This window comes from Phocoena phocoena, chromosome 5 (genome assembly GCF_963924675.1).
Source record: "Phocoena phocoena chromosome 5, mPhoPho1.1, whole genome shotgun sequence".
Lineage (NCBI taxonomy): Eukaryota > Metazoa > Chordata > Mammalia > Artiodactyla > Phocoenidae > Phocoena > Phocoena phocoena.
The window spans coordinates 131,606,064-131,630,976 of record NC_089223.1 but is presented as its reverse complement, the minus strand read 5'-3'; the positions used below and the strand labels follow the sequence as shown (position 1 = coordinate 131,630,976).

The 24,913-nt window shown below is 34.3% G+C and overlaps 1 pseudogene; it reads left to right on the top strand.

Annotated features, from left to right (window-relative positions):
* Positions 1 to 218: 218 nt before the first annotated feature.
* Positions 219 to 14,013, top strand: LOC136123263 (testis-expressed protein 30 pseudogene; annotated as a pseudogene).
* The last annotated feature ends 10,900 nt before the right edge of the window (positions 14,014 to 24,913 follow it).

Below are 24,913 nucleotides of genomic sequence, written 5' to 3'. Positions count from 1 at the left end.
AGAGAATCTTCTTAAGTGTGAACAAATTATAGCAGAGACAGAGGTATGTCTGGATTCCAAGGAGCTGGGGAAGTAATGAGTGGCCAGCAAAACAGAGATGTATTCATCTTCATCAAGGATATGGTAGGTTAAATATTAACAGTATTGTAATAGCTAGTGAAGCAAGAAAGTGTCCAGGATAGACAAATTGAAATATTCTCCAGATCTAGGGAGGACCGATGAAAGCTCAGCCTCCGGTCAGTCATGACAGCCAGGTGAGATATTTGTTGCTTCAGCTGGCTCTCCTCCTTCTTATGTGCCAAGCCAGAAATGGTCAGAAACCTAGGTCAACAAGAATAGCTACACTAGGTAAGGAAAAGAGAAAAGCCAACCATATAACCTTCCCTGACAGCAAGCTTCTTCTCTACAACATGCCTGTTTTGGGTAAGGAGGGGAGAGTCCATTTTAAATCAGAATTCTTAACATTTTAATATTATAATTGTTTTCAAAGTACCTGTAGTATTTTGTTTGTTTGTTATTGTTTTGTTTTGTTTTGGGTTAACAGTGACAGGAAAATTCATGAGGTGCTCCTAAGATTTCATCCAGCAGCAGGGGAAATCTCGTACCCACTGATTAAATTTTAAAAGGTACTCGGGGCAAAAATAAAATTGTTTCAAGATAACATTCTTAAAACTGTGCTTTTTCAAAATACTAGTTCAGATGGCGCCTTCTTTCTCTACATGAGCTAATGAGACGCGTTGGAAGTCAGATATTTCAGACATTCAGATTTCCTTTAATATATCCATCTCCCATTTTTCCTTCCCATACTCAACTCATTACAAAATTATAAAACCCTTTTTTTGCTTTAGACAAAAGATTTAAAAATATATAAAGATAAAATAAAATTCAACTTTATCTTGTACGGGTGGCAACTCAGGTAACAAGACTTTGGGATGGGATGTGTGTAGAGGGTTTTTTTTTTCCCCTCCTTTTGATTCTATAGGTTACACACTCTGAATTTGAATTTGCACTGGCTGTACCAATGTGACATAAACCAACTCCACATTACGTAGAACAAATATAAAATACAATTTCTCCAGTTTCATGTTGGCCTTTTTAAAAATGTGTGTCCATTGATAAGAAGGAAAATTTGTCTAGTTCTTACTTTCTGCCAGACGTGGTATAAAGGGCTTTACATGGATTGACACATTTAATCCTCATAGGGTTGTGCCTATGTGGTAGGTATTGTTAATTATTCTGTAGATGAGAAAATTGAGGAACGCAGCATTAAGTAACCTAAAGTCTCACAGGTAATAAGTGACAAAAGTCAACTATAAACCCCGATACTATGGCTGTAGAAGATGTGTCCTTATCCATTGCACTGCATTACTTGTGATTTTCTAAAATTGCACTTCGTATGTTTTCTTTTATCCAAGCTATTTCTTAAAAAACAGACAGAAGACAGAATTTTATCAGATTCAGATAATGGTAATAATTATAAAAAGCAAGAATATAAATTATTGTTTTTATTTCTTAAGATGTTTAAAACATGCCTGAATTTTCAAATCACTTATAAATGATGTATCTTTAGATGTTTGGGAAAAGTGTGCTTGCACTTCTACAGTAATTTACCAAATATTGATTATGAAGCACTATGTTTTAAGATCATTCAGTTAATCATAACTCATTTTTACTGGAGATTGAAATTACAAAAATAAACATTTTAGAAGAATTCAAAATTGTCTCTCTCTTACAGTTTCTAATTTTGTTCATTTTTCCTCCTTTCTACTCAGCCCTTACATTCTATGTTATCTTTGTTCATTTGAAATGAGTATATTTTTATGAGTGGATGGAGACTTAGAAGCATCACTCTCAGATTTATGTCATGAAAGATTTTGACGTATGAAAAGAAAACATCTCATTAAATCTTCAATTACAGAGTGATATTGAAATGTAAGGTAGGTCTTTGCTCTTGTGAGAATACAAAAACTTAAAATTTTTAGGAAGATAAAAGAACTTTTATAATTTGATTTATCTTTTTAAAAATCTTTAACATGTGTTGTGTGTAATGTAGAAGATAAAAATGAAAGAGTGGGTCAGGTCATTGTACCATGGGGTTACCAGAATTGATGTTCCTAACTTTCATCTTCCCAAGTTTCTATTAAAATATTTACAACCATACCAAAAAGGAAGAGAAGGGAAATCCATTGTAAAACATTCACTCAGCACTTGGACTATGTAGCTCAAATTATATCCTCAGAAAGAGAAAGTCCCAAGGATGAAAGAGACACATTGAATTAGACCACTTTTCTGTCCCCAATTCTAAGTTGCACTGCCTACACTGAAACAAAAGCAGGGATCCAATTATTCACTTTTATTGAACCAGACAGAATGAGTCTCCCATTGATTTGGGGGATATTTAGTCACTCAAGGAAAAAAAAAATTGTAAGGAAAGATGACTGTAAACAAATGGGTTTAAAACCTGTGCATTATTTTTGTTTTGTGAAAAGAAGTAACAATCTGAATTTCAAGATTCTCAATCATGGTCTTAATAAAACAAAGGAATCAAAAGGGAAGAGAATAATGAATGCCCAGAACAATCCAAGATCATTGAAATGAAACCCCAAATATTATGACAGTAAATATAAATAAGCACTCTTAAATATACAAAGATTGTGAGGCATTTGTAAAATAAAATATGCAGAGATTATGAGAAAATACCTTACAAATGACACAGAAAGTGTGAACATTTTTAGGGAAAAAAGAGGATAATTTGAGATCATAATGCAAAGCAAAATAAGTGGTAAATGGGGAGCAATAAATCTTTTTGATTGAAAAGACTATTGCAAGATAAAATTTGATAAAACCTGTAACTGGGCCTTGATAATTATTCTTTAGGCATAGAAATTAGGCCCTGAGGTTGTGTGAGGAGCAATCTTTAGTGTGTATTCATAGCCCACAGTTCCAATGTCTTTGAATTGAAGTCTGCTTTGGGTAGTGCAAGGGAGCAGTTAGCTAGACTCTGAGAGCAAGATCCAACATTAATCTCAATCTTTCTAATTGGAACTTCTCCACCCTTTCAGCATTTCTTTGGTTTGGGAAAATATTTACACATTGCCTTTCAGGGCGTGGCAAGTTCAAATGTGTTCCACTCCCCCACAGCATCACTCCACAGAGGATTGGTGATGAGCCATCTCCTGCCCTTACAATGCCAGAAACATTGCAAGGCCTACCCCCTTTCCCAGCCACCAACTAGAGGCCCACTGTGTTAGGGACATGAGGTGAATAAAATACACAAAACCTTGAGGAAGATCAGGAAGCAGTGCTTATAGCATATGGAAAGAACTTCAGTATTAATGGGGAGAGAAATGTACTTTTCCTCTTTGGGTCACCATTGGTGCCTATTAGAGCTTAAACAAACATGTGTCTAATTGAATCAGAGAAGGGACAGAAGAGCTTATCTGACAGCAGTTTGAGAGAGTTTTGTTGGTTTGTGAGATTCATACGATATATTGAGTAAAAGGGAAAGTAGAGGAGCTTCTTGGGCAATCCAGAACTTTGTTATTCTAAACCAAAGGACATCTGAATTGAAAAAAAGAAAAAAGACCTGTGTGAGAATTGAAGATAACAAAGGCAGAATATGTCTGAAAGTGATTTGTAAGAATCAGAAAATGAAGACAATTTGATTCACTAAAAAGTCTGAAAAGTTTAATACACACTCTCAGATTCCTGGTTTACCAGAAAAATTCAACTTTGGCACTGCTATACAATAATTGAGCATGCATGAAGTTAATATGGTAAATCTTAATAAAATATTGTATATTATTGATGTTATTTTTATGCATGTATAATTCTCAAAGTTTTGGTATACCAGAAAAGGATGGGACAGCAAGGTATGTAAGGATATATACTAAATATGCTACACAGCATAATCTTCTTCCTTGATTTTCCCAGACCAACCGTAAGAATTCTTATAAGATGCACTATCAAAAGATTGCAACTGTTTAGAAGATTTGGTAAATGGCAGGTCAGTCATGCTCCTTAGTGTCTACCCAAATGAACTGAAAACATGTTCACATAAAACCCAGCATTCTATTTATAGCAGCTTTATTCATAATTGCCAAAACCTGGAATCAGCCAAGATGTCTTTCCATAGGTAAGTGGATAAACAGATGTGGCACATCCATACAGTGGAATATTATTCAGGGATAAAAAATAAGCTATTAAACCAGGAAAGAACATAAAGTAGATAATCTGAAAAGGCTGTATACTATGTTTTCCAACTCTATGACACAGGCAAAATTATGGAGCCAGTAAAAAGATCAGTGGTTGCCAGGGGTTCAAGGAAGGAAAGGAGGGATGACTAGATGAGGCACAGAGAACATTTAGGGCATGAAACTATGTTGTATGATACTGTAACGGTGGACACATATCACTATACATTTTTTTAAAACTTATAGAATGTACAACACGAGTGAACCTCAATGTATGAACTTTAGTTAATAATATTATGTTAATATTGGCTCATCAATTATAACAAATACACCACACTAATGCAAGATGTTAATAATAGAAGAATCAGGGGTGGGTGAAGATTGAACTATATGCGAACTTTCTCCATTCTGCTCAATTTACTGAGTTTTGTGGTAAACCTAAAGATGCTTTTAAAAATACATCTTTTTTTTTTTTTAATCTGTGTATCATGGTTCTGGCCTGGATTTCTAAAACACTGCTGGAGAGGCAGCAGGAACTAAAAGGTCAAAACCAAATTGACCTTATTAGCACATAATCAATTTGATTATTGGCAAATTCAGAAGAGACTTCTGCATCCTAAATGTGATATAGGCAAAAGCTTTTGGAGCCAAGAACACTATGTGGGTACTATCACTCTTACCAAACACCCATGGACCAAACACCCATGAGCTGTGGGGCTCTCCACTTCGCTCCCTACCTACCCGCATACATACACACCTGCACTCACTAAGTCACTGCATTAAAAAGTCAATATTTAATATTATATGAAAAACAAGGATTTGAGGGCATTGGGCCTATTAACTGTCTCTGGCATTTAATTTTAAATGCTAAATGAAAAAGTTAATTGCCTAAAATATTTTGTTATTTTTCTGAATAAACAATGAGTATGAATATGCCATATCTTAGAGTTATACATTTTTCATGTTTCATATTATAATATCTCATGTTTGTAAATTCCAAAGGAGTATTTGACTCCTGAGAAAGGCTCAAATTTCAAATAGGGGCATTATTTTCTCTTATTCATGAATCATGCCTTAATCTGTTATGAATATCAAAAAAAGAAGTGATAGGCTCAGTAGGAAATAAAAACTCCCCCTTGTGTATATTTCCCAATAATTTATTTTTTTCTCAGATCATTAGTATATAAAGAAAGATTTTTGGAGGAATGAAGTTTCTTTGCTGACAGAGATGATAACTTCAGTACACATAAAATGTGAGTCTGGCACTCTCCTTTGGCACCATGATCATGGAGGTCTATGCTATTTGCGAGGTGATACATGTTGTGTCATTTTTGAGTAATAAAATATTTCCTATTTAAATAACACACAATAAAATTTAAAATGCTGTGAAGTCATCAATAATATTTTTTAAAGTCAGTATATCATAATAAAGTGATCTATTCTTTCATCAGATTCTACATATTATAGAGATGGGATTTCTTTTTATATCTTTATTGGAGTATAACTGGTTTACAACGTTGTGTTAGTTTCTGCTGTACAACAAAGTGAATCAGCTATATGTATACATATATCCCCATATCCCCTCAGAAATGAGATTTTTTTTTTTTTTTTCTTTTTGCGGTACGCGGACCTCTCACTGTTGTGGCCTCTCCCGCCGCAGAACACAGGCTCCGGCCGCGCAGGCTCAGCAGCCATGGCTCACGGGCCCAGCCGCTCCGTAGCATGTGGGTTCTTCCCGGACCGGGGCACAAACCCGCGTCCCCTGCATCGGCAGGCGGACTCTCAACCACTGTGCCACCAGGGAAGCAGAAATGGGATTTTTTGATAGAGAAGAAAATATGTCAACTTCTACAGAAGTAGGGGGCTTCTACAGAAGGTGACATAAATATACTCATCATAATCATACCAATTCTTTTTTGTGTTCTACTCAATTTGATTCCTCCCATAATTCAATATTAGCATTTATTTTGAGTTTCCAAAAGTTTTAAAATGTAATTTGATCAATTTGTGTGATTGATAAAACATTTAAACTTGTGATTTGGAAAATATACTCTAAAACATGATTATAACTATACTTTGGTTATAAAAGTCTTGTCTGTGTGGTCTTTTAGCTATCCTTGAGATCCTTTCATGGGGTCATCAAGATCAAAACTATTGTAATAGCAAGATATACATGTATGCCTTTTTCACTCAGTTTCTCTCATGAGTGTACGTAGACTTTCTAGAAACTATATAACTTTTTAAAATTTCAAAATACATTTTGAATTTATTTTATACATTATGGAACATTTTCAAATTAAAACAATAGTATCATAACTTCCACCATATTCCAGAAATGTATCCTGAGAAAAATGGTATATGATGTCTAATATCATGATAGTTTGAATGCAGAACCAGAAGTAAGGATGCAGCTGTCTCCTAAAAAGTCAGACATTAAACGTTATTTGTAAAAAGGAACAATGATATCCCACTGCTCACTGAAAATATTTGGGAAAATATAGCTAATTTTCATAAATATATTAATTTTTATTGACATATAATGAGCTTATTATTGTTATTATTAATAAGATAATTAATTATTATTAAATGAAGTAGCACACCTTTACACGTGAAGGTGAAGGTGGTTCTTATCTTTGGAAAACTTTGGTATCACTCCTGTCCAAATTCCTACTACTCAAATTATAAGCACTCACTTGCCTGCCCTGCTAAGATAATTTTACTAATTTTATCTTTTCTACCATTGCCACTGACAATTAACAAACTAACTCAAAATAGCAAAAAATATATTCAGTATTAAACTTTTTAAGTAATTAAATATATTTTTTAAAGGAATCTCATTTACATCTACAGCACTGAGACTTCCTAAGATTATAGTTTGAGGCATTAAGCACAGTAAACATAGTCAATTATGTTGTAGGTGACTTTTGCAATCGGAAATGGTGAGAGACGAGGCAATTGTATACCTTTTATTCTTAGCTTTTAAGAATTTATATTCAGTCAGGGCTTGCAACTGTATACAGTCTCTCTGACAGGCTTCAAGTTGTCAGCTGAACCTAAAACCAAGTAAAACTTACAATGGAAATTAAAATTAATTACAATGTGTCCGTGTCGCGAACAACAGAATTTAATTTTATTGAGGACTGTTGTGAGCATTGCCTGCTTCTTCATCCTCAAATTATAAAAGTCAGAATTAGAACTATGAAGTATATAAAATACAGCAACAGAAGCTCAATTGAATTTTCAAAGTATTGTGGCTTCAAAAAATTGATAAGTAATGTACAGCCCAAAGAGCGAACCCTAAGGTAAACTGTGAACTTTGAGTAGTTATGATGTGTCAATGTAGGCTCATCAATTGTAATAAATATGCCATTCTGGTCATTGATAATGGGAGAAGCTATGCATGTGTTGGGACAGCGTGTATGTGGGGAATACCTGTACCTTCCTCTAAAATTTGCTGTGAACCTAAAACTTCTATAAAAAGTAATAATTTTAAATGGATAAATATAATTAAACTATAGCTTTGGTGATAATAAAATTATCTTATTTTCTCTTTTCATTGAAAGTTCTATGGATATTCAGTAAAATCTTATCTTAATTAAAATTTCCACAAGTTTGCTAATATCTCAAGAATATTGCCATAGTTAATTATATATGTTTAACAAAATCAGCCTAAGAAAATGAAGATTTCATAAACTTGCTGATGTTCTTTATTCATAAAATATTAAAATCTGTAAATAAGAACACATATCCAACATAGAGTTAATAGGTAGTGATTTTCATCTTTGAATAGAATACTGTTTCCACCTTAAAATAAAAAGAATATGAAAAATTACAAGAAAGCTCATACATGACATGGGACTTCAATTCCTTTACAATGAAATATGACATTGTTGAATATACCAAAGAATCTGTCAATTAGCTTTCTTTGAAATATGGATTGCATACAGGAATGAAAGCATTACTAACACTGAATAAAATTTCTATTCAAAATTCCATGAGGCAGAGAGATGTAATTCCACTCAGTCAATGAATTATGATACAGAAGAAGGCAAGGAAATGATGGGAAAACTGAGATCAATCATCAAGAAGATGCAGATGAACAGAATCTGTTAATAAATGAAGTTAACTACTTTGCCTTCCCGTGTGTGCTCCCAATCATGTCTTTAAAGAATTGCATTTTATCTTTGCTCCATGGGACTTCAGAAAGCAGTTTTGTGTTTCTCTACATTCTACCCTGATATGGTAAAATTAACAGTATCACAAAAAGTTTACTTGAATTTTCATCAGATGAATGCGAGGCAGGCAAGGCATGTTCTATGAACCCTATTTTACTGCTAATGAAACCAAGAAACAAGAAGTTTAAATACCTTGGTGAAAGTCACAGGACTAGGGAGTGTACTGCTAAGACTAGAGCCCCAGGGTTTATCGATGATCTTTAAAAAACTACCTTAATTATAAGTTTTATAAAAGTGGTTAGCATTTACAGGGTGCTTACTTTATGACAATCTTCACAGTGCACTAAGTCACCTACATTTGCTAATTTATATTTCACAAAAATCCTATGTGCAAATGAGAAAATTTAAGGACAAGACTCACAGCTACTGTTAGCCGGTATTAAATCTGACGTAGTGGTACCGTCTAATGGGCAGTTGGGAGGAAAACATTCTGAACAACAAGTTCAAAATGCTCCTAAAAGAGCATAAGTTCTAAGATGATAAAACAGTAGAAAGATGCAAATAATCTTCATGTAAAAGTAGACCATAATATAAGGAAATGCAATAAAGTACAAATTCTGAAAAAAAATTTTTTTCATTCATGCTGTGTGTTGTAAAAGTGTTTGGTTTTTAGTTTTTCTTTCCTTTCCATCCTTTCCACCCTTTCCTGATCTTCTCTTCACTACCTGTTAGTCTTTCTAGCACCACAATAGCTCAGGACATAAATTGTTTTCCCAAATTAATTGCTTATTCCAGATAGATATTTCATAAATGGGTAAGATGAGATTTTGAAAATAATAATTAGGCATTATTTATCTCACAATTTAATTGTATTTATTAAGTAGCTATTTATTCAAGGCATTATGCTAGACACTATCAGTAAACAGAAGTGGGTCTTCCTCTGACAAAGTCTATTAAGTATAAGTGAAAAATTTAGCTTTTATCTCTAAATTTATTTAACTTGACTATTTACTTACTTCACTCTTATTTCCCATTTCTCTTTTTGCCCTCCATAAACTTTTAGTGATTTCTTTTTATGATGTTCTACCAAGGATAATGTTGAATCAAGGCATGCATTATCCTATGACTTGGTTTTGTGAGAGGGATTAGAAAATGTTTAGTGTTTCATTCAGATTGTTACTTTTTGAAAATATTTATCAAAAAGTAGAAGTTCCATCTGGGGATAAAATCCTGGGAATAGGTAGGAGATTTTTTTTTTTTATAGTGACAATGTACATTAAATCTAAATTGGTATTCTTGGAGAACAACACAGAAAAATCAAACAAAAGCAGAAGTAACTAAAATTAATCGTTTATTGTTCAAAGATAATATAATTCTTCATAAGTAAAGATGTTGGGTTTTTATTTCTAATTGTATTTCAATCATGAGGAAAATTTTCTAAAATATGTTTGTTAAAAATATATAAACTATCCCTTGATATGAACTAAAATATTCTTTTTATAAAATAATGATTTTATACTGGATGTAACAATTTAAATGAATAAAGTAAAACATGATTATTGCAACTTAGCTGTAAGAAATTCAAGATGACCTATAACGTGTAAAAAGCAAATAGATTGATTTTGATATATTAACATATATATTACAATATATTTTAAAGTATAATAATTTTTAGAATATTGTAATTTGTGTGTGAATAAGGAAATTAAAAATTTATAAACATTATTACACATTAAAAAAATAAAAAGTAATTCCTACAACATCTTTGAAATAGCACACTCGGGCTTCCCTGGTGGCACAGTGGTTGAGAGTCCGCCTGCCAATGCAGGGGACACGGGTTCATGCCCCGGTCTGGGAAGATCCCACATGCCGCGGAGCGGCTGGGCCCGTGAGCCATGGCTGCTGGGCCTGCGTGTCCGGTGCCTGTGCTCCGCAACAGGAGAGGCCACAACAGTGAGAGGCCCACGCAAAAAAAAAAAAAAAAAAAAGTATTAAAAAAATAGCACTCTCTTCTAGCATCTTATCTCCACTCCCACGCCTCACTAAAGCAGGTTTTTCAAATTATATATTTACCATCCACAGTATGTGAGACCATTTTAGTTGGTCACTATATGGATTTGAAGTGAATAGAAAAGAAATTTCAAGAATGGGACACAGATTTAGTTTTTGTTTTTAATTTGTTTCCTTTGATATTTTTATGTGTATGTCTGTATTCTAGGCTGTGGTGTAAAATCTTTTTCTTACTGTTAATACAAGTTAAAAAATGTCTGAAAATCACTAATCTTGAATCTGAAAAGTCTGCCTGCCTTTTTCTTCTTCTCTAAAACATTTGTGATCAATTTGCAGTGAAAATCCCTCATTCTTTCACCCACTCTAATCTTCTCTGCAAAATTCCTGAATCAGTCACTATATGATTAGGTACAAACTGCAATGCTGTTATTATTTTTCAAACAGTGAGCCCAGGCTTCCATTGTGGAAAGAGAGATACAAAAATATGCGTTGATCCCTCCTACTACTGAGTTCCAGAGAATAAAGGTCTCACTTTCTACTCTGGATCTCACTGCCTTCACCATTTTTTTTTTTGAGAAAAATGGGAGGGGTTATGCACCACTCTCCATAAACAACATTTTCCATGTATCCACTTGAAGATGTTCCCTGTGGTGATTTTATTAAGAAATTTCCACAATTAAGCACACAAGGAGCTTTTGCTTAAAGCATCCTCCCGCACTTTACACGCACCCATTGTTTCTAGACAAGTAAGAGTTATGCTATAAAATACTCCACCTATCCCACCCCACACCCCCCAAGCAGAAGTTGTGAGAGAAAAGTGGAACAGGTAAGGGATTTGGCAGGAGCGTAAAATCCCATGGTAAAGAAGGCAAAAAGAAATACAAGGTGAGATCGTACCAAGAAATTGAAGTGGAAAAATGCAGTCCTGACCATGATGAAAGATCAATGGCATTCTTCCGAGAAAACGCAGGATTTATACCATATATGAGCTTAGTTGAATGCAAATCTTTCTCGCATTGAAAATCATGCCCTCGCAATGTGCTATAGACAGATATCAATAAGTGCAATGATTAATTTTCAGTGGTAACTGTATGTTTATTTGAAAGGATGGATTTTAATGTTAGGTTTTATACCAGAGCAACAAAATGGAAAAATAGTAACAAATGGAAATGTGATATTCACCTATTATTACCTCTTCTATACATTGTCTATTTGGGATTCTTCTATTTAATCTAACAAGTCCCATTAGTTAAACAAACGAACAAAAATAACTTGTGCAGCTAGAAGTTATATATCAATTTCAAATCACATTTTTTTTTTTTCTGCTGAGTTTAAAAAACAAAGGCAAACAGAAGCAGAGTGAAAAGACTATGACAAAAAAAAAGAGAAAATCTCTCTGGTATTTTGTCAGCTTGGCATTCAGTAATCCTTAGGGGAAACTTGACTTCTGAATTCAACTTAATAGAAAAGCCCCTATGAACCCTGTCATGGGAATAACTATTACAGAATATGACACAAGTGTAGACAAGTGGGATCATTGCAGCAGAAAATCCTATAGCAATAAACCAAAATTTTTCTTGACAGAAGTAATCTAAGTTTGCTGATTATCAATTAGGCAGCTAGAGAAAGCTGATGGGACAGTAAACTTGAAGTATAATTCTCCCTAGGGTGGAGGAGAGGGAAAACTATTTCCAATCCTGGTGAACAATTTGAATCATATATAAAAGAAGTTATTATTAGACTATTCAAATCATTATTTCAGCTTGCTAGAATAATCATCTATGTGATAAAATACACAATGAGTTGGAAAAACCATCGATATATTTAAAAGCATGATGCTATATCTGGATAATGTATAGTAAAACAATAAAACAATTCTTTACAATAATTTTAAGCAATGTTAATGGCAAAAATAACCCACATAGAACTAATAGACTGGTTCAAAAAATTCTTTTAAATATGAGGAAATTAAAATATTGAAAATATTGGTCTGTGATACAAATAGGCAATGTTCAAACTATCAATTCCGCTTGTACCTAAAACAGTGGAAAACAATATCATGCTAAGATCTATATTGACAAAGTAAATTGCTTACCTGTAAGAAAGAAAATCTACTCAATTTTTCACACTATAAGCAATTTGAAAGCACGTTTCTACAATTAAAGTCTTACAGTTGATAAGAATTAAAAGGTCTGAGATTTTACTCCACATATAAGCTAATGAGTTTGTCAGTCCCAGAATCATGGATGCTAGTAGAAAACATGAGACATCTGTGTCAAAGATAAAAGGGTTTTATTATTCACAGGAAGAGCAGTAGCTATAGAATCAACCATTTCTTAAATGACACCAAGTTTCTGTGCCCCAATATTCATGGAATGAAACCAAAACTGCCAGGTGACACATGCACATACAGTAGACTGCAGTACAGGGAAGGACTCGAAGCAAGTATATTGGTCCTTTGCTTGGACCACTTCAAGAAGTGGTCCACAAACAGAAGTCAGTCCACTTCCATTTGCAACGTGTGCAGAACTCTGGAGACTCATTTTATTCACTAGTGTTTGTGTTGAATAATTAATAAAAATAGAAAATTTGCCTTTTATATGTCCAGTTCTAAAAGCTTACTATTTCTTTACTTTGCCTTGTGTTACGCTAGTTGGTTCTCAACTTTTTTTCATTATCACTCTTCCCACAAGATGACTCAAGGCATTTTTTATTAATATAATCTCATCAAATTTTAATGCCAAGAGTATACTGTACATCTGTTTACATATCATATGTATATTTGTGCTTCTTACATAAAGGGGATAAGATTTTTTACACCTGGAGACCAAAATTTTTCTTCTTTGTAGGTGACATTAACTCTCAAGAATGCATGGGTGCGGCGAGGCGGTCCCTTTGAGTTCGAGTGTGGAAGTTCGCTCCCTGAAGAGAGTGAGGGCGGTTAGGTGCTCCCGGCCACTTTCCCGTCCCCGGCTAAATTAAAAATACCTTTTGGAAATAAATTACTAAATGCTGTTTGTTTGGTACCTAACAAGAGCTTAATATATGGAATAATTCTTACACATGGAGCATCAGGAGATACGAATCTTCCTCATTTGATGTCACTGGCATCCCATCTTGCATCTCATGGTTTTTTTAGCCTGAGATTTACCTGTAGAGGCCTTAATATTGTACATAGAATTAAGGCATATAAATCAGTTTTGAATGACCTAAAGACCTCAGGAGAATACAAACTTGCAGGTGTTTTCCTTGGAGGTCGTTCAATGGGCTCAAGAGCAGCTGCTTCTGTAATGTGTCATATTGAGCCAGATGATGCTGATGATTTTGTTCGAGGTCTCATTTGTATTTCCTATCCACTGCACCATCCAAAGCAGCAGCATAAACTTAGAGATGAAGATCTCTTTCGTATAAAAGATCCTGTACTGTTTGTGTCAGGCTCAGCAGATGAAATGTGTGAAAAGAACTTGTTGGAGAAAGTGGCACAGAAAATGCAAGCTCCTAATAAAGTCCACTGGATTGAGAAAGCAAGTCATTCCATGGCAGTGAAAGGACGGTCAACAAATGATGTTTTCAAAGAAATAAATACACAGGTTTTGTTTTGGATCCAGGAAATCACTGAAATGGACAAGAAATAATTGTCTGTAGTTACAAGCTATGTTATTTTGAATACAAATACAGTTAATTTGTTAAAGAACAACATACCTCTCAGCATTATGAGATACATTTCAGGCTAATTTAATGTCCTTTAATGTTCTCCCATTTTTAAAACACATTTTAATTGTGAAATTAATGCCCTTTACAAAGTGTCTTTTGAAAGCACTGTTATAGTTGTATAACGATGATGTACAAATATTGAAGGTGGTCTAAATATAATTTATTTTCTTTAATATAGTTAAGTTTTGAAAAATTAAACATTGAATTTTGTTACAAAAAAAAAGAATGCATGTGTTGCAATAATAAAAATTACTGATTATATTGTGTTCCACTAATAAAAATTAATGATCAACATATCAGGAAATTACTATTCAATCCTATGTAAATTCTAATCCTTAACAATTTTTATAACATATTCATGAGGGATTTCTATAAAGGTAATAAAGAAATATATTATATCACTGACTTCTGACAATAACTCTTCCAGTTGCAGATTATTATTATTATTATTTAACAGATGAAGAAAATGAGGAACAATTTCCACATTTTCTATTTCCCCACCCTTAGTAAGATGGCAGGTAAGAGGTAGTAGGATCTAACCCAGAAAGGCTTGTCCATATCCCATAATCCCTCAATTATGTAATTGATCACCCAAACATAATCTTTTAATTAGAATTCATCATAACTTTGCTAAATCTCAATCTGATACAGCCTCCAACAAACATAAAAGTTACTCTATTCATATACCATTTATTTTAGGGCAGATGAAAAAGTAAATAAAAACCTATAAAGGTTAAGATTAGAAGATATAGCAAAAAGCCAAAAGAGAAGCAAGGGTTTTTTTAATTGGCTTTAATATCAAAGCAATTTTAAATTATTTAAAATGCTATGTCATATCTGAGTTCCTTCTCTCCCTCAGAAGGGAACCTTTTTGATAAAATTTTCTCCACCCTCTTTCTGCCATTGATACATCCTTCTCAAAAGAGTTTACCTCTCTTTGCAAACAGAGGCATTATTTCTTGAATAGTATTCACCCTGTGTGCTTTAAACCTCAAAATGTTATCAAGAATAAAATTCTGAATAAACATCACTATACACTTTGAAAAAGATCATTTAAAATCTTTGATAGTTTTTAAACTAAATTCAACCTTTCATAATTTTTATAAACTTTCCAAAGTTTCTCAATATATTTGTTTAGAAAGACTAACAAATCGAAAAATGAACATTTAGAACTTAGCAATATTTTTTCTACCCATAAATATCTTACCACTAAAATGAATAGAAATGTGTATTATTGAGACATTATTAAATAGAAGAAAAAAGCTTTTCCTCTGCCTTACCTGAGATGTCCATAGAAGTTTTTCACACACTTCTAATAATAGTTGTTTACTCTTTTCCTCTAGCTTGATTTTCATGAATTTTTTTAAAAGAAATGAGAGAATAGGCATAAAAGAAACAGTTTAAACAAAGAATCAGCATAGGAAAAGATGAAAAAGCCATGGAGAAAAATATGACAGGAACTACTGTTATAAAGTGTCCAAGCTGTCAGAGCTGACAGTGTTGAGAATCCCCACAGAGTTCTGTATCCTCAGGAATGTCTAATAAAGGTGACACTGTTGGGCCTATCAAGACTGTTGGGCTTTTTCTCTTGTCTATATGCCTAGTTAATGCACCTTTTTAAACTGTGTATTAACTTTATTTTACTAAATTATGACAGGTATTATACATGTGAAATAAGGTATACAGTGCCTATTTACAGGGAGAGAACACGAATAAAATAAACACTAAGTTGCTCATCACTCAGCTGAAGAAATAGAATACGAACAATATCTTTGAAGTCCTTTATGTTTGTCAGGCCTTCCTAAAGTAATACATCAGGAAGCCTACTATAGAAGAAGTGTTGTAGCATTTGTCAATCTAACTCTATCTAATTCTATTATTTACTTAAAAATATCAGGATCACAGGTTTGGAATTGAAGTAAGCTAGTATAAATACATCTTTAAAAGATATGACAAACCCTTTAATAGATGGAAGGTAATAATTCAATAAACCACAAGATGGAGACTGTAAGACAGCATGGGGTTACTGTGTCGCTGGACCATACTTTGTTTATGAAATATAAATCTTGGTTAAGCAAAAGAGATACAAAAGTTATATTCTACAGGTATAGCTCTCCTGACGCCATATTTAGTAAAAGAATGCATTGCAGGTAACAAGTCACGTCCTTCACAGTGGAGAGTATGGACAGCCGTCCAGCATCAACTGTTTAGACTGTACCCAAGCATCTTTGGATTACCAAAACTCTATAAACCGGATGTTCTGTGGAGATAAATAAATGTTTCAACTCCAGAGATTGTTTTAGAAGTTACTGCTAGAAGAAAAAATAGTAGAGAAACAAAAGTTGTATAGTTTACCCTACTCTGTAAGCAGAGAACGATCCTACTCTATGAAAAGCAGATACTATGCCCAATCCATTAAGTATTATGTAAAAGAGAGAGTGTTCTAGAGTATAGATATAGATATACGCACAAACCAAAGAGGAGGAGATGATGTAAAGACGGGGGCAGAGGTTGGAGTGATGCAGCCACAAGGCAAGGATTGCCAGCAGAAGTCGGCAGAGGCAAGAACAGTTTCTCCCCTAGACCCTCCAGATTGAGCACGGTCCTGCCAACACCTTGATTTTGGCCCATTGATACTGATTTTGGACTTCCTCATTCAGGAATGTGAGATAATGTGTTTCTGTTGCTGTTAAGCCACCAAGTCTGTGGTAATTTGTTACAGACAAGAAACTAAAGCACTTTTTTTTTTTTTTTTGCGGTACGCGGGCCTCTCACTGTTGTGGCCTCTTCCGTTGCGGAGCACAGGCTCCGGACGCGCAGGCTCAGCGGCCACGGCTCACTGGCCCAGCCGCTCCGCGGCATGTGGGATCTTCCCGGACCGGGGGACAAACCCATGTCCCCTGCATCGGCAGGCGGACTCTCAACCACTGCGCCACCAGAGAAGCCCAACTAAAGCACATTTTGACATTGATTACAGATGTATAACAATGGCAGAAATACGTGCTGTTTCCATCTGATAACATTCAGGATGCAGAAAACTATCAATTAAGAAAACTTTTTAGAAGCATTTTTTTTCCCTAATAAAGTTTGTATTATTTTTGTCGTATAGAAACCAAGAGTCGAAATCTAGTTAATACATTTGATGGTAACCGAGCACTTTATTGACTATGATAGGCAAACCTTATCACATATCAGAAAGATTACACAGAGGGCATGGGTCTATGGGTAAAATTTCAGATTTTGAAACCCAATTCTCATGTCCATTCCGACAAGGGAGAGATTTTGAGGATTTGTTGCTATGGAAGTATTTCATGGACGGGTATCAAAAAGTTAAGCTTTCTTATCATTGTCCATAATACTTCAAGTAGATAAGAGTTAATAAAGCCCAGTTAAAACTGATGACAGAGAAGGAATAATTTAGGTGGGAGAAATGAACATTATCAGGATAAAAGATTTGTTTTTCTTGTGATTTTCCCAGATTGAATAATGTAAGAATCCAAAACAGACTTGCTAGTATACGGACTTGAGAGGTAAGCCGGGAAACAACATATACTGGAAAATAGGTAAATTTAGAGTAATTAATCTGAGACACCGAATGAAGCTGATTGGAAAGGGAAAAGGCAAGGAGACTTGGGAGAGGTTCTGCATGACTGTATAAGACACATGGCACCAGTTGGAAGGACACTTACCAAGAACCGTAAGTTACTGCCTGCTCCTTCCTTCAGATCTGAAGTATTTTCTTGGTCAACTATGAGTAAGAAGGTGTTTTGACTTTTGATAGCCTAAGCCTATTACCCCTTCCTGACAATCTGTGCATAAAGGCATGTTTACATGTATTTGAGTATTTGAGTTTAATGCATTCTGGTGTAGAGTCTGATTTAAATCTTTAATTTTCATAGCAACCATGGTCATATATTACATCTTGCTCTAAATTTGTTTTTTGATGGTGACATTTCTACACATCTTAGAGTGACAAACTTGTTTCAAAGAGAGTGATATATATTCATTCATTGAGTTAGTGATTTACTCCATAAATATTTAATGGGTGACTTTTATTCAACAAGCAGATGTGGATAAATGCAACAGAGGAAGAGAAAGTAGGTAAGAGTAATGGTGAGATGGTGGGGTGAGGCCAGGCGGATTGCTCTTTTAGAAGGGGTGCAAAGGAAATATCAAAGGTGATATTTGAGTCCACCCCCGATGACAATGAGTTAGTCAGCCCTGCTTCTCTGGGAGGAGAGCATTCCAGCCAGGAAGTTATAGTTCAAGGGACTCCTTGTGAGAGAGTTCTGGGTTTGGTGGACCTGCAGGGAGGTCATGGGTTGGATTGGAATGAGCAAGTAGGAAGAGGTAGCAGATTAAGTCAGAGACGCAGGAGGCGGTGGCTGCGAACACTGCAGGGCTTTGGTTTTGATGCTGAATGGGATTCTTTCACTAGTGGAGTATTTGAGCAAAGAATGACATCATGTAACCAGTGAAGGTGAAATTGTTCTCTCTGTCACGTCAGATCCTGGACTGGAAATCATTTCTTTAGAACAACCGTTTTTGGTTTTCCCCTCTTACTTCTTTTCAGTTGTTATTTGTGCTTATTTTTACTTCATGGAATATTTAGTCCATGTTTCACAGGTTGATACTTACCACTTGAACTAACATGATCACTTCTAATCACTTGCCATCAAAGTATGCTATTTTGGTACTGTCATTTCAATACACAAATTGTGAGGATTTTAATACCATTTTACCATTTTAATACCAATTCTCCTCTATACTTGAGGTGAAACTCTCTCACTATATATATATATATATATATATATATATATATATATATACACTTGTTATTAGTTAATATCTAAACATTAAAGCTATTTAAATTTTCTTTGATTTCATAAAGCAATCATCTTTGTGTATTAAATATTTGATTACTGTGTAATCAAGTAAAAATGAAAGGGAAAAAAGGATATATTTTCTTATCCATAAATACTCGTATGGCACTCAGTAGTGTTTTGCTGTCCTGGCATGGTATCCTGTGTTGATATAAGCTCTGTGCTAACTAAAGAATTAGGCACATAGGAGTCTGACTGATAAATGATCATGTTTTTGTTCAAAGAGAGAAATCATAAAGACCAATGAGGCTGTTGGTGTACTTTGCATAGAAAATTAACCTTGTTTGAAGTTCTGCTTCATTTTCATAGATTATAAGATGTATTTGGGATAAATAAAGTTTTCTACCAAAACAAATCCCCAGAATAAAATCCAGTGTTCACTTGTCAGGAAGACATCCATTCCTATGAGAAAAATTGCTGAATTTTCAATATGCTTGATTGTACTATTTTCAGATCACACATTGACAAGCATTTTACCCTGAAGGTGGTATGGTCAAGCCTGTTTAAAATTCATAGATATTTTTCTCCTTACCAAGATGAATAGCTCAGCATTGAACACTTTATGTAGGTTAAAGCACCCCTCCCCAAATTTTAAATATTCCTGGCCCCCTTCTTACCATGTAATCTGAACAACTTTGACAACATTTTCCTATTTACTAGAATCTCATTACTACTGACCAAAGTACACCATTTAATTTAAGATTTGCAGACTGTGTTGGCCTCTTGCACGTGAACCTTCACTTTCCCTGTAAACTTGTGGCATGAGATTCATTGATTTGAAGTTAACCTTTTATACTTCCCTATAAATATATACAGCATTACAAAATATTGATCTAGAATATCAATCTTTAAAAATTCAAATTGGATTGTTATAAAGTTTAAGCCTTTTCTCATATAGGTAATGTTATCTTCCAAACTTACTAGTGTTTTAAAACTTAACATGGAAAATGCTCTTGTAAGAAGTATTGTTTAGCCAGTTTTGCAGACCCTAAGCAAAGCTAGACACTTTTTCACTTATAATGAAAGAGGGGGTCAATCAGTTTAAGTAGAACAGAACTTGAGTCTTTTTTGAAGATTACTAAAGTGTATGATGAAAACCGTTAGTTCATACTCTGGAAATAGAACTTTAAGGACCACATAGATTTAAATATTTATTAATAAGCATACACATATACATCTACTAAAAGGATATATAGCAGAATACTACAATGGATTTTTTAAATATATAATGTAAAAGGTATGCATCCCTGGTCAGTACAGTTTAGAGAGGGGCTCAGAACCCCAATATGTACCTGTTTAACCTAAATGAATGAAGCGTCCAGACTGGAACTGTGACAATTTCAGGGATCATGTTTCATGTACGGTGAGCTGCTTATTGTGTCGTGCAGAAAAAAGTCCAGATTTTCCAGATTTTTCGATTCTGTTACAGGTATCAACCTTCTTATTTTACAATTAAGTAAACTGATTGTCTTAGTTTTCTATTGCTGTATAATAAATCACCACACAACCTAGTGTGTTAAACAACACGCATTCATTGGTTCTCAGTTCTGGAGGTCAGAAACGAAATTGTTCATCAGATGGTTCTCTGCCTATGATCTCATGAGGCTGAAATCAAGGTGCTGATCAGACTGGCTCTTATCTGGAGGTTCTGAAGAAGACTCTGCTTCAAAATGTGGTTAGGTTTTTGATCGAATTCCTTTCCTTGTGGTTATAGTATGCAGTTTCTGTTTCCTTGCTGGCCATCGGCTCCAGACTGTACTCAGCACCTAGAGGCTATCTTGCGCTCCTCATGACAAGACCCCCTCCATCTCTAAGTGAGCAACGGCAGGTCAAATCCTTCACACACTTGGAATCTCCCCGACTTCTCCTTCTGCTGCCAGCCAGAGAACATTAGAACGTTTAACGTTCCTTTTAGAGAGTTCATGTGATTAGATTGTACTCACCCAGATAATCTCCCTACTGATTAACTAAAAGTTAGTTGATTAGTAACCTTAATTGCATCTGAAAAAACTCCTCACATCAGAAAAATCTATTTTGCCATTTAAGGTAACATATAATCATGGTTGTGATGTCCATCATGTTTCAGTCTTGGGGATTAAGTGGAAAATTTTGGGAGAAAGGATGCTATTTCAGAATTCTGCCTACCATAATTCCCTAAGACACTTTGTGGGCTAAAGAAGACAAATTTTTGTAGAATATGAGGTGTGATTGAGACCTCCAAGAGCAGAATTGATGCTCCTGTCCAACCTTACTTATTTACTCCTTCCAGGGATGCCCTGGTATCTGCTACTGTTCTTCTGGGATCTTACATTGTTCTTGATCAACATCATTCTCTCTTTTCAATGTTGCCTGTTTGTTTTAACTTTCCATTTCTAAGTTTACAACCTTTAAATCTTCAAATGTCGCTGCTGGGACTTTTGGAAATTCTTGGAACAGCTGTGTCCTGTTTCTTTGGTTTCCCAGTGCTCTTTCTACAAAAAAACAAAACACACACATACACAATTATTTTACTTGTGTTTTCTGCCTTGTTGGTCTTTTTTCTTCTGGAGCAACTAGGGGTTTTACTTGCATTTTGACATAGAGGGTCGCTTCTGACTTAAGACTTCAGTGAAAATAGACTCCTTTCCCCACAACTTCTCACAGCCTTCACCATCTGTAGGTGTTCCCAGGAAAAAAAAAGCAAGAGCCCATCCATTGGGAAAACCCTCAACTTGCTATAGGCAAGTCTCTCTGTCTCTCCCGACATTCCCCGCTTCTAGTGAATGACTCTTGTGTGCCCGGTACTGTTCTTGTACTTGAATATATAGGAAGCCTAAGACTCTGAAGCTGAAGCACATATAATGGATTTGAGGAAGAGTTTGGAGGCCCCTTGTGGCTACAAAAGAGTGTGAAGAGGGGACAAAGAGAGTAATAGAGCCTGAAGTGGTCAGGGACTTGTATGCTATGGTAAAGAATTTAACTTTAATTCTGAATGAAACAGGAAGTCGTTGGAAGATTTTGATCAAAAGGTAACATGATCCGATGTCGTTTTTAAAAGGACCTCTTTGAGTGTCCTGTTGAAGACACAATGTAGGCAAAAGCTAGAAGCAAGGAGATTAGATGGGCACTACAGCAATTATCCATGCAATGTGCTGGTCTATACTGCTGTCATAGTTTTGGTATAAAATCAGGAGAAAATCACTGCAATCTGGGTTTAAACTTTTCACACAAAAGAGATAACTGGAAAATATATGTGAATCTTGTATTTTTTTTACAGTACCATTTTTTACTGGTACTAGTAAAAAAAATTTTTTAGTAAAAAATTTTTTAATAAATTTTATATTTCTAGGTTGAATTACACGAAATGACAATGTAAAATTCCAAAGCACTTTGTTGTATCTAAACAGAACGCCGCATAGGAAGTTTTTTCTTGCTAAAGGGATTTGCCCAATAGCAGTATTCCTGAAGCTAAAAATAATTTTCTTGACTGAGCATTGATTTGACTTTCAACATTTCTTAACCATTCTGACTATTGAATATGAGTGAATACTATCTACATACACAGTGCCAGTAACTTAGTGCAGATCAACAACAATTCTTGGGTAGATTATTATTGAAGAAGTGTCTAATGGGGCTTCCTGTCATCCATTCGTTCTTCTGAACAGTAGAGAGAATGATTTTTCTAAACCCTAAACTACAACTCTACTTAAAATCTTTAAGAACATACCTGGTCCTCTCCATATAAAATTTGAACCCTTTAAAATGTTATACATAATCATTCATGATCTTATCACTTTGTTTCATAAATAATTTTACAATCTCCTATGCCTTTCCTGGTAGCACCAATTATAATAAAATAAATCAACTTATATAAGTTATTATTTCCACTGAAGTATACATTTATTACTGAAGTATATTTAAAATATTATAAAATAATTCCGAGTAGGCCAAAATCATCAATCTATATTTATATATGTATGTAATTAAATAGGTATTTATAATTACTTATAGATAATTCTAATTCGGCAGATGTATAATTCTTATTCATTTACATTTCCTATAATTAATTATATAGCTCTTTATATTGTAAAAGTACGCATTTGTTTCAAACTGAATACTAAATGTGTTAGAGAAAATACTCGATTAAAATCAAGTGTACATTTACGTATGCTATGTTGAAAATACAAATATTGAATGTTGATCCTAATATTGTTCACCATATTGAATTTGACCCCTTTTAGATCAAATTTCGAAGGGCAGTTTACTAAGGTAAAAAATTACCATCATTATGGTTTGGTTTCATCTACAAAGCAATTCCATGCTGTAATTTGGAAGACAACTTTGAAATCTAGTGTGCTTTCTAATGCACTGAAAACCATTGTGGGATTTATTTCTTCAGAGACGTTGCACTTGTCTACAAGGAGCAAGCATAGCTGAGCTTACTCTGTTACAGAGTCTTGAAATAAAGGGATCTTGTGAAAAGCTCAAAGCACCAAACAGCATTATATGCCTAGATGATAATGTCTATAGATTCGTCCAAAAAAAAAAAATGATACAGATATTATGGGAAGGGGAAATAGGGCATCTGAAGTCCCTTTGGGGTGATGAGAGTGCTGAGTTGAGTAGCTCTGCAGGTCACATCTAATGTCCTGCCATATGATTCTTTGTCTCCATCTGAGGTTGGCCTGATTATCTTGGAATTAACAGAGCATCATAAAGCTAGAGATCCAGGATTAAAACTTAGAAGCATACTCCTTAGTGTCTTATTTGACTTGGTGTATGTGGTGAACAAAATTATTTTCCCCAAACCTATATTTAATATGCTAATTTAGATAAATCTATGAATAAAATATTTAATCATTGGATCTCATATTTTGAGTTGTAACTTTGTACCAAATGATACATTCTTTTTCTCTAACTGAAAACATCTTTTCAAATATAGCTACTGGAAATAGGTCTTTTCCTTTTAATCCTTATCAGTTGTATTAAATTTGGTTGGTTACAAATATTTTACTTTATATGTCACCATAGACTGTCCTCTGTTTATCTATCTACATAGAGAGATGCATAGATAGATAGACAGACAGACAATTGATAGATTAGATAAAGGGTAACTACAAAACATTATATGTTCACATTGAATTCTTGCCATGCTCCAGAATGGTTCACCACCATATTCATTTTCCAGGTAGTAAGAAGAAGGAAAAAGTGGTAGTGAAAAGCACTCATTCTTTTTAAGTAAAGATCTGCCAAAGTCTGTTAGTTTCCATTGTTCAGGAGATGGTGCTACAGCAAGTGATTCTAGGAAATATAGTCTTTACCTTTTATGAATATATGACCAGCTAAACCTCTGGGTTTTATTGCTAAAGAAGAGAGAGAGAATGGATACATATTTAGGAATAACTGGCAATCTCTTCACAGACTATATCCACAGATTGATGAGGATAGTATGCCAAATAATAATAATTATGGCAAAATACTAAATATGGAACTGAAGAAATTAAAATAAAATGGACAGTGGTTTATATCATTAAACTATTTAACAATATTTGATAATAAATAACCTCTGTTATTTCTCTTCTCTACTTTTCGAATGTCTATTGGAAAGATATTGAGATTCCTGGATATGTCATTAGTATCACTTAATATTTCATTCATATATTTCCTCTTTTTTTCCCTTTTGTCCTGTGTTTTGGGGAAAACTTTAACTTCACTCTTCCAGTGAACAACTTTAATTTTCACCCTGTGTCTGTTCTGTTATTCAATCCATTTATTTGTACAGTTTAAAAATTGGTATTATATGCTTAAACTACCACATTTTATAGCACCCTGTTTTGTTTATTTTAGTGAGTATAACATTTTTCATTCCTTCCCTAAATATTAATCATATTTAGTGTAGAACTTTAACTTGATTCTCTATATTAACTATCCTAGCTAACATAAAAAATTGACTAATTCT